Source organism: Pleurodeles waltl, chromosome 1_1, assembly GCF_031143425.1.
Source record: "Pleurodeles waltl isolate 20211129_DDA chromosome 1_1, aPleWal1.hap1.20221129, whole genome shotgun sequence".
NCBI lineage: Eukaryota > Metazoa > Chordata > Amphibia > Caudata > Salamandridae > Pleurodeles > Pleurodeles waltl.
The window spans coordinates 745,791,599-745,803,355 of NC_090436.1; the positions used below are offsets into that span (position 1 = coordinate 745,791,599).

The 11,757-nt window shown below is 44.3% G+C and overlaps 1 protein-coding gene across 1 annotated transcript in view; it reads right to left on the reverse strand.

Moving 5' to 3' along the window:
- Positions 1-10,969, reverse strand: part of S1PR3 (sphingosine-1-phosphate receptor 3) — a 29,511-nt gene extending 18,542 nt beyond the window's left edge. The window contains exon 1 of the mRNA XM_069227569.1: positions 10,367-10,969. The gene's annotated coding sequence lies outside the window, so the exon portion shown is untranslated. The remainder of the gene's footprint in view (positions 1-10,366) is intronic.
- Positions 10,970-11,757: the final 788 nt, after the last annotated feature.

The following is an 11,757-nucleotide window of genomic DNA, read 5'->3' on the forward strand; positions in this document are numbered from 1 at the left end:
CCACCTGTAGTAAACACTCAGTTCAAAGGAAATATCACCCACCTCTAAAGACCAGCTACCAAATGTTCAAGCATTAGAGACTTTTATTCGTAACAGAGATGCAACATAGATACAAAGTGTGCGAATAGGGTGTCATCCAAGAAACAATGCAAGAGTAGGTACTTTATGTTTGTCTTTTTAATTGTATTCTTCATCAAAGTATGCAAGCGCTTTATAAAATTAGGTATTTACCTACTTTTATAAACCTGGATATTGGACGCGGTCCTCTTGCCAAACATAGCATGGAATATTGAACTGCTGATTTTTTAAACTTGGTATCGACCTTACGTTGGTCACTGGACATTTGTGCTATGATTCAAGACTATCTACATTTATTGGAGTGTACTCTGGATATCTGGCTGATGTTGTCGATATTGTTTGACCAGGTTGGTCCTATACGTCATCTTCAATGAACGTTGCCCTGAGGAAGTCTGTGAAAAGGCGAAACGTGTAGGTTGCACTTGCTTGCATACTTTGATGAAGAACACAATTAAAAAAGCAAACATAAAGGACCTACTGCTCTTGCATTGTTTCTATGTTGCCTCTCTATTATGATTATAGGTATCATTGTATGTAGATCTATGAAAAGATTAACCTATAAATCTGACATGCATAAGGTACTTGAGAACCAGCGTTGAAGGCTACAGTCTTGTGCTTTTGCATATCCACCTGACACATTATATGAATATATGAGTAACAATACTTACTGAATTCTGCTTTTATTTCAGAGTCAAAACTGGGAAAACAACTTTTTTGGGAGAGTGCATGGTATATTGGTTATAATGAGCAATGGTTCTGATTTACTGAGCCAATAGGTGGTATCTGAACAGTAACAATATTCGACATGTGTTATAATCTAACAGATACTCGTATATACAACCTTCCCATCAAACGATTGTGAATGAAGCATGTACGAACTTGTCTATAACATAAAATAGGAAATGAGTAAGAAGTTACTTACGAGAAACATACATTTATTTTATGATACGCATAAAAATGAAGATTGCTGTATTACAAATTAGGCTGGAAAATAGTTTTCTCCTTTCAATCACTGACTACAACTTTTCTTCTGCCATTCCTCAAACTGTCCTTACTGGAAACCGAAACGCGTCTACGGTTCGTCAAAATGTCAGACTGTTTTCAATCCTATTTCTTTTTTCCCCGTAGAACGGTAGGTCAAAATAACCAGTGTATGTGCTTCCTGCACAAATTGAGCTCTGAGTAATTGTGCGTTGTAAATCGGGTTACTGACCTGCATTTTGTTGTATTTTACCATCATGCCACTAGGTGGTGGTATATAGTCATATGTTTTGTAGGCTTCATCCTCACCCAGTTCATTTCTCATCACCCTGCTTTGCCTTTCACAATAGGTGCGCATTTCAGGTGGAACGAAGCTGTAACGCGGCTGAGGAAGGCACGCGTAAAACAACGAGCCGGCGCCCACCTATGCGTCACTTTGATTCCACACAGGCCCTCAGAAGGGATTGAGGTGAGAGTGGCCAAATTACAGGAAACAAGGCTTCAGTAATTGAAAAGCTTCCCCGTAGGCGAAGGTTGTAAATGTGATGTTTATGCTGGTGCCCCAAGGCGCCTTGATAACAAGGCGCATTCCCCATTTCTGCTGCAAGGAGGTTATACTCGCCGGGTCCGGGTGTGTGGGGCTGTACTTCATACTTGCTTTTAGCAGCCGAAACCTCCCGGTGAAAGATAAGAAATCTGCAGTGTTTCCGCAGATCCCGTAATTCTAATGGGGCAGAGTTGAGAGGCCACTTGTAAGGAGGGGATAGTGTTATTTGCCTCAAGCCAGAAACAGACTGGAAATATTAACCTAGGAAGGATGAACGGCTGAGTCGGGTCGGCAAGCTTTCAATCCAGAGACATGCACCATTGCTCAAATTACTAACCTTTTTTAAGTGTAAGCATTTTAAGTAGAGTGAGCGAGGAAGCAGATACATTTTTACCCATTTCGAAAGCAACATTGATTCTCGTATGGCTTGCAAACTTTTATCATCATTTAAAATGAGTGATTAGGGACTTAAACTTGCTTGTCAAGGGAGGGTCTTTCTCGATTGCCATTTGCTACATTAAATCCTCACAATATTGACTTTTCTCCAGTACATTTCACTAGCCCTTGAAGTGGCAGCATAAGGATTGAGCCTGTGCAATTTTCTTTATGTACAATGTTGCAGTCCATCAGGAAAGTTGCGAATCCTCATTGATTGCAACCTGGTGCATGTTTTCGAAAAAGTTTCTATGTTCATGAAGTGTACAGCTGATTAAAGGGAGGATGTAGATGTTTTGTGGGTGCTTGGCAACCGTCATAAAGTGGCGGATATACCTCTACCGGTACACTGTAGGTAGGGTGGACGAGGCGAGACATCTGCCTCTTTTTGGCGGATGTGCTGATTCTACCAAAGCCTAAATCAGGACCTACCTTTCTTTTATTTTAGAACATTTGCAAAAAAGGGGACACGCATGACAGCTGGAACATCACACTGCTCAAAAGGCCTGCAGTGGCAGACAGTTTAATTTTATACTTTCTTTGCAATACCATTCTCTTGTCACCTTTTCATGCTGCTTGAAGTCTCGTGGCAGGACTTCTAGAAGGGGGTGTGACAGATGGGATGACTGAGTGGCTGCCATTACAGTTCTCCGCTGCAACCTAGGTAACATCTGGGAAACACAAATCCCTGCAGCCCGTGGTCCAATTTTCTGCTATAAAATAAGCTCATCTCACATATTCTATACCAAGCTCCTTGTCAAAACCATTGGTGAGCTACTAAACTGCTTGGGTACTAAAAGTCATGTAGCTCTAAGTAGGGTAGTAAAAGTCAAATAGGATTAAGTAGCTGCCTTTTGAACTCAGAAACCAGGTTTCTCCTACCTCTTCAGCACTTGACCAAACCATGTCATTCTGAGGAAGTCACATTCTCTATTTGTTGCTAACATCGTTAGTATGTGGTACATATGTAATGTCAAATCTTGTAATAATTGAAGTGTAGTGCTCTGGCCTAATTACCAAGTTACATATTACATGTTACAGTCCCCTCCTCATCATATCACTCTTTGTAGTGTCCAATGCTTACCCTTTTCACCACACAGATGTCATACGGGCATAGGCACAGTACCTTACATTTTTCAAATGCCTGCTACAATAATGTTGTTAAAATGTTGCCACCTTCTAGGAGCTAAGCGCCTACTGTATTGCATACCTTCCCCCACCCAAAAAGGAAGGGCTCAGACCACTCTTCAGTCCTCATACTCAGGCTTCATGGATCATTTGACATCTTCCATTAAGGCTCAAAGAAGACTTGCTGAGATTCTGGAGAGCCCTGAAAAACATTTCCTCCTGACAGCTTAAGGCCTGTGCACTGCATGGCTGATGGCAAGATACATTAATTGCCTTTGCCGCCCGCACCACACAAAAAGTCTTGGAATTTGGCAAATCTCTCTCTGAATGCCTGAAAAGCAGTTGGAGCAGCACACCAAACTGCGAAATAAACTGTTCCACTTTAAAAATGAAATATCCTCAATTTTTGGCATTTCTTTGAAAGATGCACCAAAAATAACAAGCATTTGCAATGCAATGGGTTTTGCATTTCTCCGAGTTAGATCTATTAGCAGTTGAAAACGCCCAACCGGACTTTTCTTGCCACATTAAATGAAAAAAAAAGAACGCGATCGCGCTGTTACAGTTCACTCGTAGTGGAACCTATCGGTAAAAGTGCAATTATTACCGTAACCAGCGAAAGAACAATTAATTATGTTACAGGGTCGATGTCAAGGAAAGTGCTTGACTTCTGCCAAGTGAGATTGCGCTGTGAACAAAGATAAAAAGTAGTCCACAAACCCGACGGAAAACAGCGAGCCTCGCATGTTTTCAGTACTTGGTCGCTGCGCTCGAGGAGGGCTAATCACAGGAAAAGGCATGACGTACGCATGCCTTCCACTAATGAAAGTAAGCAGATTTTAACAGGCAAGCCCACAAATCAATGAAAAACACTGACGTGACATGGACGGGGCTCCGAGCCCTATTCTAGCTCCTAAAGCGTCTCGCAAGCGAAACGCATGCGCAAACACATGCGACGCAGGCTCAACCCTAAAAATGAAGGGGTATATTTATCAAAAATTCATGCAATGCAACAAGCTACGTTGCTGTGCTCCACTGTGTGGAAGGGAAAGGGCAGATATGCTCTGTATTTTACATTACACAGCTCATTCCTGCTCGCTGCTTGCTCTGGTGCACTTTTAGCTAGTGCCAACTCAGGCACCCTTGCAACATGGTGAAAGGGCACCTGTGTTGCAGCAGGATTGTTTTTTGTGCAGGAAGGGACATCTTTCTCCAAAAAAACAATCAATCCTCTGAGGCTTTTTCCTCTTCCTATCGGTGCTGAAGAATGCAGCATGCGTAGAATGAGGAAAAGGAGGAGAAATAGTTACAGCTCCTGTGGGGAAGCATAGCATTTTGACACATTTCCAGGCCTATCACTAATAGTACGTCCGGTAATGCACCAACATCCATGGGTGGATGTGTGGGGACACACATGCTTCACCCATGGGACGCCTCCCTTGGGCAGAGTTACTCAAAGCAGTGAATACCACTGCCTTACGTTACTCAATATTTACTAAGCCACACAGGGCCATGCAAGGTGGCCTTGTGTGGCAAATGTCATTCTAAATTTTGCATCACCCTTGCGTGGTGCAACGATTAAGCAAAACCATTATAAATATGCCCCTAAGAGAATTGGTAGCAAAATCTTGACATTAAATGACCAAAATAAATCGATTCCTAACAGAAATTAATCGATATTTGACAAAAAAATAGTAATTTGTGATTTACAAATCCAAATCCAAAGCAACTGCTCCAGATTCACAGTCCAGTGTATAGGTTAATTAGCGAAATCCTAAAATGTATTCACAATTCATTTTGTCGGGGAGTTACATTCCAGTCTTCTGTTACAAAGTGTGTCTGCTTCATTAAACAATTGCATCAGTGTTCTATGGAACGTCATAACTTCCCACTGTGCAAACAGAATTTGTTTATTTTCTCCTCTCTAATCTTTGGCACTTTAAACAAAAGCACATGTTTTTTCAGGCAGGCCAGCCGTCCTGGGATGTCTGTGTTCAGCTGAAAAGTAGCTGAATGGAAAGGGATGGGCAATATTGTCGAGAGCTTGTCTGTCATACACACTAGCACATCAAGTTCTGCACAAAGTTGGTGCCAAAAATGTGGTAAAATAGTTCTTCCCAGCACAGAGGACGCCGATTAATAAGTAATTGATGGTTGTTAGCAATATTAAGGGCCTGATTTATGAAAAGTTAGCACCGCCTTTACGTCATTTTTTGATGCAAAAGTGGCGCAAATTTACAAAATATAATTTTATTTTGTTAGTTTGCGCCACTTTTGCGACAAAAATGAAGTAAAGGCGCTGTTAACTTTTCATAAATCAGCCCCTTAGCATATCATTTCCACCTCAACAGACGTCACAGCTTAGCACTCAATAAAATCGGCAAATTCTTACATCTGGAAACATGTAGACTTAAATCGTTATCAAGCTATATGAGTGACACGAAAGTGTAACAAGCACCAAATCCCGTAGGGGAATTATTTCCCGGAAAATCAGCCTGTAATGGCTGTCTCAGACTTACAGGAAACTATTATCATCTTGTAAATTGCTTCAAGGACCAGTGCTCTTGAGAATGTGGAGCAGAGAAGTTGTGTATCTATGAATTAATGTGTTGTTACACGGAATAACGATGTTATAAAACTAGCGTTCATATTTTTTTTGGTCAATTTAGATTTGATCTTGGGCACTCATTTTGACAGGGACTGTATTTTTTTTCAATAGTACCCTTGGTTGAAAATACCGACACAGGGACTTTCATTTTTTCCCAGGACACTATTACCCTTTCCATTCTGAGTTCCGAAGATCGGAATAAGGGGAGATTGCCTTTTTTCCCCATGCAAATGCCCCCTTGCTTTACCAGGTGCAATCAGAGTGGAGAAAAATGCTGGGTCTTGGTTGTCAAGTTGTGACCCAAGTTTGGGTACAAAATTGCGGTTGCACCTTAATCTGGAATACTGTCTGGAAGAGAATGAACATGTTGATATTTTTTATGTAATGTTTTTAAACAATGAATGGTATTTTTACAGACATCTCCATATGTACTTGTCTGAGACGCCATCAAGAGGCTCTTGAAGCTTGTCGCTTTCTCGCTTATTCCTTCAAGATGAGGTATGTGCCATCCTAATGATGAAGCATGGAGGGTGTGCCAATTCGCACTACATCTGTAGACACTGGTAGCGGCAAAAGTCTTTCATAAACTGCACTAATGCAACAGCATTTCTGTGACTCTTCCTTAAAACTCCCTTACCTCACTGGATAAGGCGCTACAATTCACCCCAAAGACTGTGTGTGGTTTCTTGAGGCATACCCTACCGCATGCTATCACCATCAGTTGGCTGGCAGGCAACAACACAGCACCGCACACGATATGGATAGGCTGTACTCCATTCTGCCAAGATGGTAGTAGACTACTCTGCTAACCTGGTGGACTACAGCCCACCCTACTTAAATCTCTCTGCCAGGCAGGGGGAGATCTCTGTGCCTTCAGACAAGCAGTGAAGATGAAGCCACTAAGGCCCATATTTATACTTTTTTAGCGCCGCATATGCATCATTTTTTTACGCGAAAGCAGCGCAAACTTGCAAAATACAATTGTATTTTGTAAGTTTGCACCGTTTTTGCGTCAGAAAGCGGCGCAAATGCGACGCTAAAAAAGTATAAATATAGGCCTTTCTTCCATAAAATAAAATCGAAAAGCAGTACTTTTTTTGACAGACCAAAATATAGGGGGCTTGATGGCTGGAGATTTTTTTCCCTGCGTGTGGGGGGATTATTAATCTGATTACATGTGAAGCTTTTCTAGGTAGCCCTAAACAATAAAAAAAGATGTTGCAACGTCACCTTTGGGTGAATGGTCTTGCATCCACAGACCAAAGGTCCAATGTCAGTCGGTCAAAGGTTTGTGTCAGGGAGAAAGCACAAGTTCCTCCATCGGAAGCATGGTAGCTAAGTAAGCAGGTGAACCACGAGTTTGGTGGACAGAATATCTACGTCTATTGGGCAGATGGCCCTGTACACCAAACTGTAAACAAGGCTATCAGTCTTTAAAACAGTTAAAAGGTCCTCATCGGACCACATCTCGGAACCTTCAGTGTTTGGCTCCTACTCAAAACCTAGACCTTGCCAGTCGCAAACCCCTCCTCACACCAAAGCTCCATGCATTGCAATCAGATTCTGTTTTTCTCGCTTCGCCCTCTTCCTCAGTGCAACTCAATTCCTGCACAATTGTATACAATTAAATAGTCTCTTAAAGACCACTGCCTGGTACAAAAGCCGAAACACTGGCTGATCTCAGTCTGATCCTCTAAGTACGTCTCCCCTCCCCTTGAAACTGCCCATTTCAGCATCCCGTTGGCTCTGTAAATGTTCTAAATGTATGGTCTGCCGTGCAACTGGCACCACTTACCAGCTGCCATATTCATCACTGTCTCTGTATGTTACCACCAAAGCTAATGCTCACCTCAGGTACCTGAGCAGAACATTGCTTATCGAAATACTTCTGTTTTTCAATAAATGCACAGCAAGTGGGCAGTGAAAGCATGACATCACAGGGAGCTGTGCCACAGCCTTGAGGGGTGAGTGAGAAGGTGACAATGTCTGCTGGGCTCTGACTGGAGGGAACACCTTCTTAGATGGGTACCAATCTGCTGCCCTTGGACCACTGGGCGATCACTTGCGCTAGTACATTATAAGTGAAAAGTTATAAGGAATTCGGCTTCTGTTTTACGCTATCTACCTTTCAACAAAAAAGAAATGCATTCTGTCAAGGGCAATGTGACCCCCCTGCTTCAGCAGCTACAGCAGGATGGGTTTTTGTGGGCCTCTTCTGCCAGTAACTCGGAAGACAAAACCTCATACCTACAGCTATAAAGGAATACAGTGTCAACAGAAGAGCAAGCGGGAGCAAGAAAGTGCGAAAAATGGGTAAATAGAAGAGGGAAAGAAGGAGGCAATATTGGGAGTAAGAGTGAAAGGAAGGAACGGAATGGAATGGATGAGCGGGTGCATGAATGAGTGGGCAGAGGGTGGATGACTGAGTGGGCAAAGGGTGCGTGAATGGATAGGTAAATGGACAGAGTAAAGGGATGGATGGATGGATTGATGAATGAATGAGTGAGTGAATGGATAAGTGAATGGACGGGTGAAATGGTGGCAAAGTAAAGGGATGGAAAGATAAATGACTGTATGAACCGATGAGTTAATGGATGGCAGAATGGAAGGATGAGTGAATAGATGGCTGGATGCCAAAGTGGGTGAACGAATGACAGAATGGATGGATGGATGGCAGGGGTGAATGGATCGATTAACAGCAGTGTAGGTGGATGGATGGAATTGGAAAAGTGAATAATAGATTAAACAATGAATGGGTGACAGAATGTAAATGTGAAATAATGGATAGAAGGGTGACAGGATGAATGGATAGATGCATGGTCGTAAGGGAGTAGGTAGCTCTGCTATGTAGGGTTGGGCTCACTTGCTTTGCACCATCAGAGCTTTAATTCAAAGTCTGTGTGTGTGGGCAGGTTATTTTCATTTTCTGGCTACTCCCTGGCATTAAATTATAAACCAATACTTATGCTCCCGCCCTAGTGATTTGCGAGTGGACAAGGCTTGAGGAAAGCCCATGGAGAGAGCAAGGACTTGTCGCACCTCTTCAGGACCATCCCTTCCCGCTAACTCCTAATGCCGAAGTAACCTTCTTGTTAATGAGCTTCGGAGGAGGATGGGCTGTGCGTGTCTTGACTCTTATGAATAAGTATGAAACGTGGAATCCGTTTGCTGGCTGGTGCCCTTGACACCAGACTGATCGAGCTCGGCTCTGTGTTCCGAACTTGGGACACGCTGTTTGCGCAGCACACACTGGAGGCCCACAGCTGCACCCTGGCAGAGCAAAACGCCAACAGCGAGGGGCTGGCGTCCCTCTCTTACCCATCACAGACAGACCCCGCAGTCTTTCTTCAGCTCAACGTGCCGAATATAAGGTGGAAATAAGATGCACAACCGCACAGAAGAAACAAACTCTGAAACCTTTTAGGGGGAAAAACGTCTAGCGCCACAAAAGCAACTTGTTTTTTGCAATGCTCCGGTGGCAATGTGCAGTGTACCATACCTACAAGGCAGTGATAAGCCACTTTTCCTGGCTTAAGGTATCATTGTAGATATGGACCACCCAGATGCAGTGTTCTGCGGCTAAGGGGCGGGCAATGGGCTTTGCTGTGGGCGTACCCATGCAACACCTTTTGCTTTTTGACACTGCCTCAGATTTAGAAGAAATCGCAAACCTGAGGCAGGGGAGTCATTAAGAGTGGCGCTAGTTTTTGTCTCTTTCTGTCTGTGCTGCTTTCTGTTGTACACATAGTAGGTATGCCACAAACCCCAGAGGGTAACCCAGAAAAGAACCCAAAAGGGGTCTGGTTAAAGACTAGTTACAAAACTATATTGGCCGCTCAGAGAAGAACAATATATACATCACATCTAATTTACATGCATGTATCTATACTGCATATAAATTAGATGTGAGGTATATATTGTTGTTCCCTGCGGGGGCAATATCGTTTTGTAACTAGTACACATAGTAGGGGCAAATCACCATTGAAGATTGATTTTATGCAGCAAGGTGTCCCTTCCTGCACAAAAACAATCTCCCCTGCAGCGCAGCCATCCTTGCACCATGGCACAAGGGTGGCTGCATTGGCGCTAGGCAACTAATTTAGCGCAGGTGCAGGGGAAACGCAGGGAGTCGCCGTATTCTTTTAAATATGGCGCAATCCTGCATTTTGGAACTGATGCAGCGCGGCGCAGAAAGATCGCTTGCGGCACCGCGCTGCGCCATTTCACCGTAGAGGAGGCCCTTAGATCGTGATAAAATGACACTAAAAGATTAATACGAAATAGAGAAACAAAAAGAAGCCATTAACGTAAAGGCAGCCAGCTGACCGAAAGTTAAGCTACTTCGAAACCTAAATGCCAGGGTCTTGATGCTTACTTATTTATGTTGGCAATGTGTATGCGATGAATTTGGATAAAAACTCTAAATTAAAAAACACACGGTGGCCGGCATTAAACTGTGTCGGGAAAGTTATTCGGCCCCCACTATAATGGCAGCCGCTGTGTGACGCCTGCTGTTATATGGACCCAGGTTTCAAATGTGCCCCCACCCTTTCCTGGCAGCCCTCGTGAGGCAGATGCGCGGCACTCACCCCGCTGTCTGTGCCATCCTGGCTGCTGGCGCGTCCCAGTGCGAGTTCGCGTGACCCTTGGTGTGGGAGTCGTTGTGTCCGCCGACGCTCTCTTTGTTTCAGATGTCTCTGCGGTCCGCACAATCCAGACAAATGGGGTCGAAAAGTTGGCTCCTGTGCCCTTTGGCATTTGGCGACACCCAGGACTCGCCCATAGCCTGTGCTGGAGAACTTTGTTATAGAACCCACCGTCCTGGGCCCCGGGGAGGTAGAGGGATCGCTTGAGGAGAGGGGGTCCTGCTGCTCAGGGCACGTGGTACTTCTGCGGTGATTTGAATCTTGTTGAAGTGAGCGTGCCCTCCTCAGGAGAGGGAGCCCTGCTGAGGCACGAGGGTCCTGCTGAATTGAGGGAGGTCTGTTGAGGTGAGGTAGTTCTGTCTGCAGGTGATGGAGATCTGCTGAGGTCAGGTAGCCCTGCTGATTTAGGGGAGTCCTCCTGAGATGAGGTAGTGCTTCTAAGGTGAGAAACCCCCTCACCTGAAGTGTTCGTATTGAAGTGAGTGAAGTTGTCGCTTTGCCCTGCTCTTCCGGCTCCTCCACTGCAGAGTTCAGGACAGACTCTTTGTAAAGTTAGCGGCTGGACCACGCTGGCCCGCGCTGTGCCTCCCACTCACACTGGAGACACCCCTCCCAGTCCCCACCTCTCACCCCTCCTTCTCTGCATTACTTTCTCAGCCCTGCAAAGCGAGCACAGCTTTCCCTGCGCCCAGTCTGCAGTATAGAATACAATGATAACACGTTTCAGTACTTTGCTTTGAAACAGCACAACCGTGAATTAGGTTCGTGAAACATTTATTTCACGTGACCCCAGGTCTCCCAGAGCATCTGTAATGATGTTTTATTTAAGGTGTCAGGAAATTGGTAATGTAGGCTAGTCCCCACAAGAGGGCTCTCTTTTCATGTACAATACACTTTTGAGGCCAGCCGTACTGACCAGGAAACGCGTGGAACGTGTCGTGTCGTTTGTGAATTCGCTGCAGACACAAGGTATGTGATGGCCTTTGAAGCATAACACACAGTGACAATACATTACAATACACGGAGGTGTACTTATCAATAGTGAGAAGCAGTGGCACCCGGGCTTTGTGGTCTTAAGGGCCACTGCACTCCTTTTATAGCACTTTTTTGTTACCTTCAATGAGGTGATAGGGACCGCTTCTCCATGCTTGCGTTAGGGCCCATGGCAATCTGGACACGTCCGTGAAGGACATTGAAAGGACGTGAAATGCAGGTCGCCATGAAAGGCTGTTCTCCTTCCAAAGTGGGAATTAATGCAGGCAGAAGTGGAAGAATTTTGAAGGCAGGAATTCTTAGGAGTCCTGCTAATACTGATTGCAAAGGAAGTGTCTTTA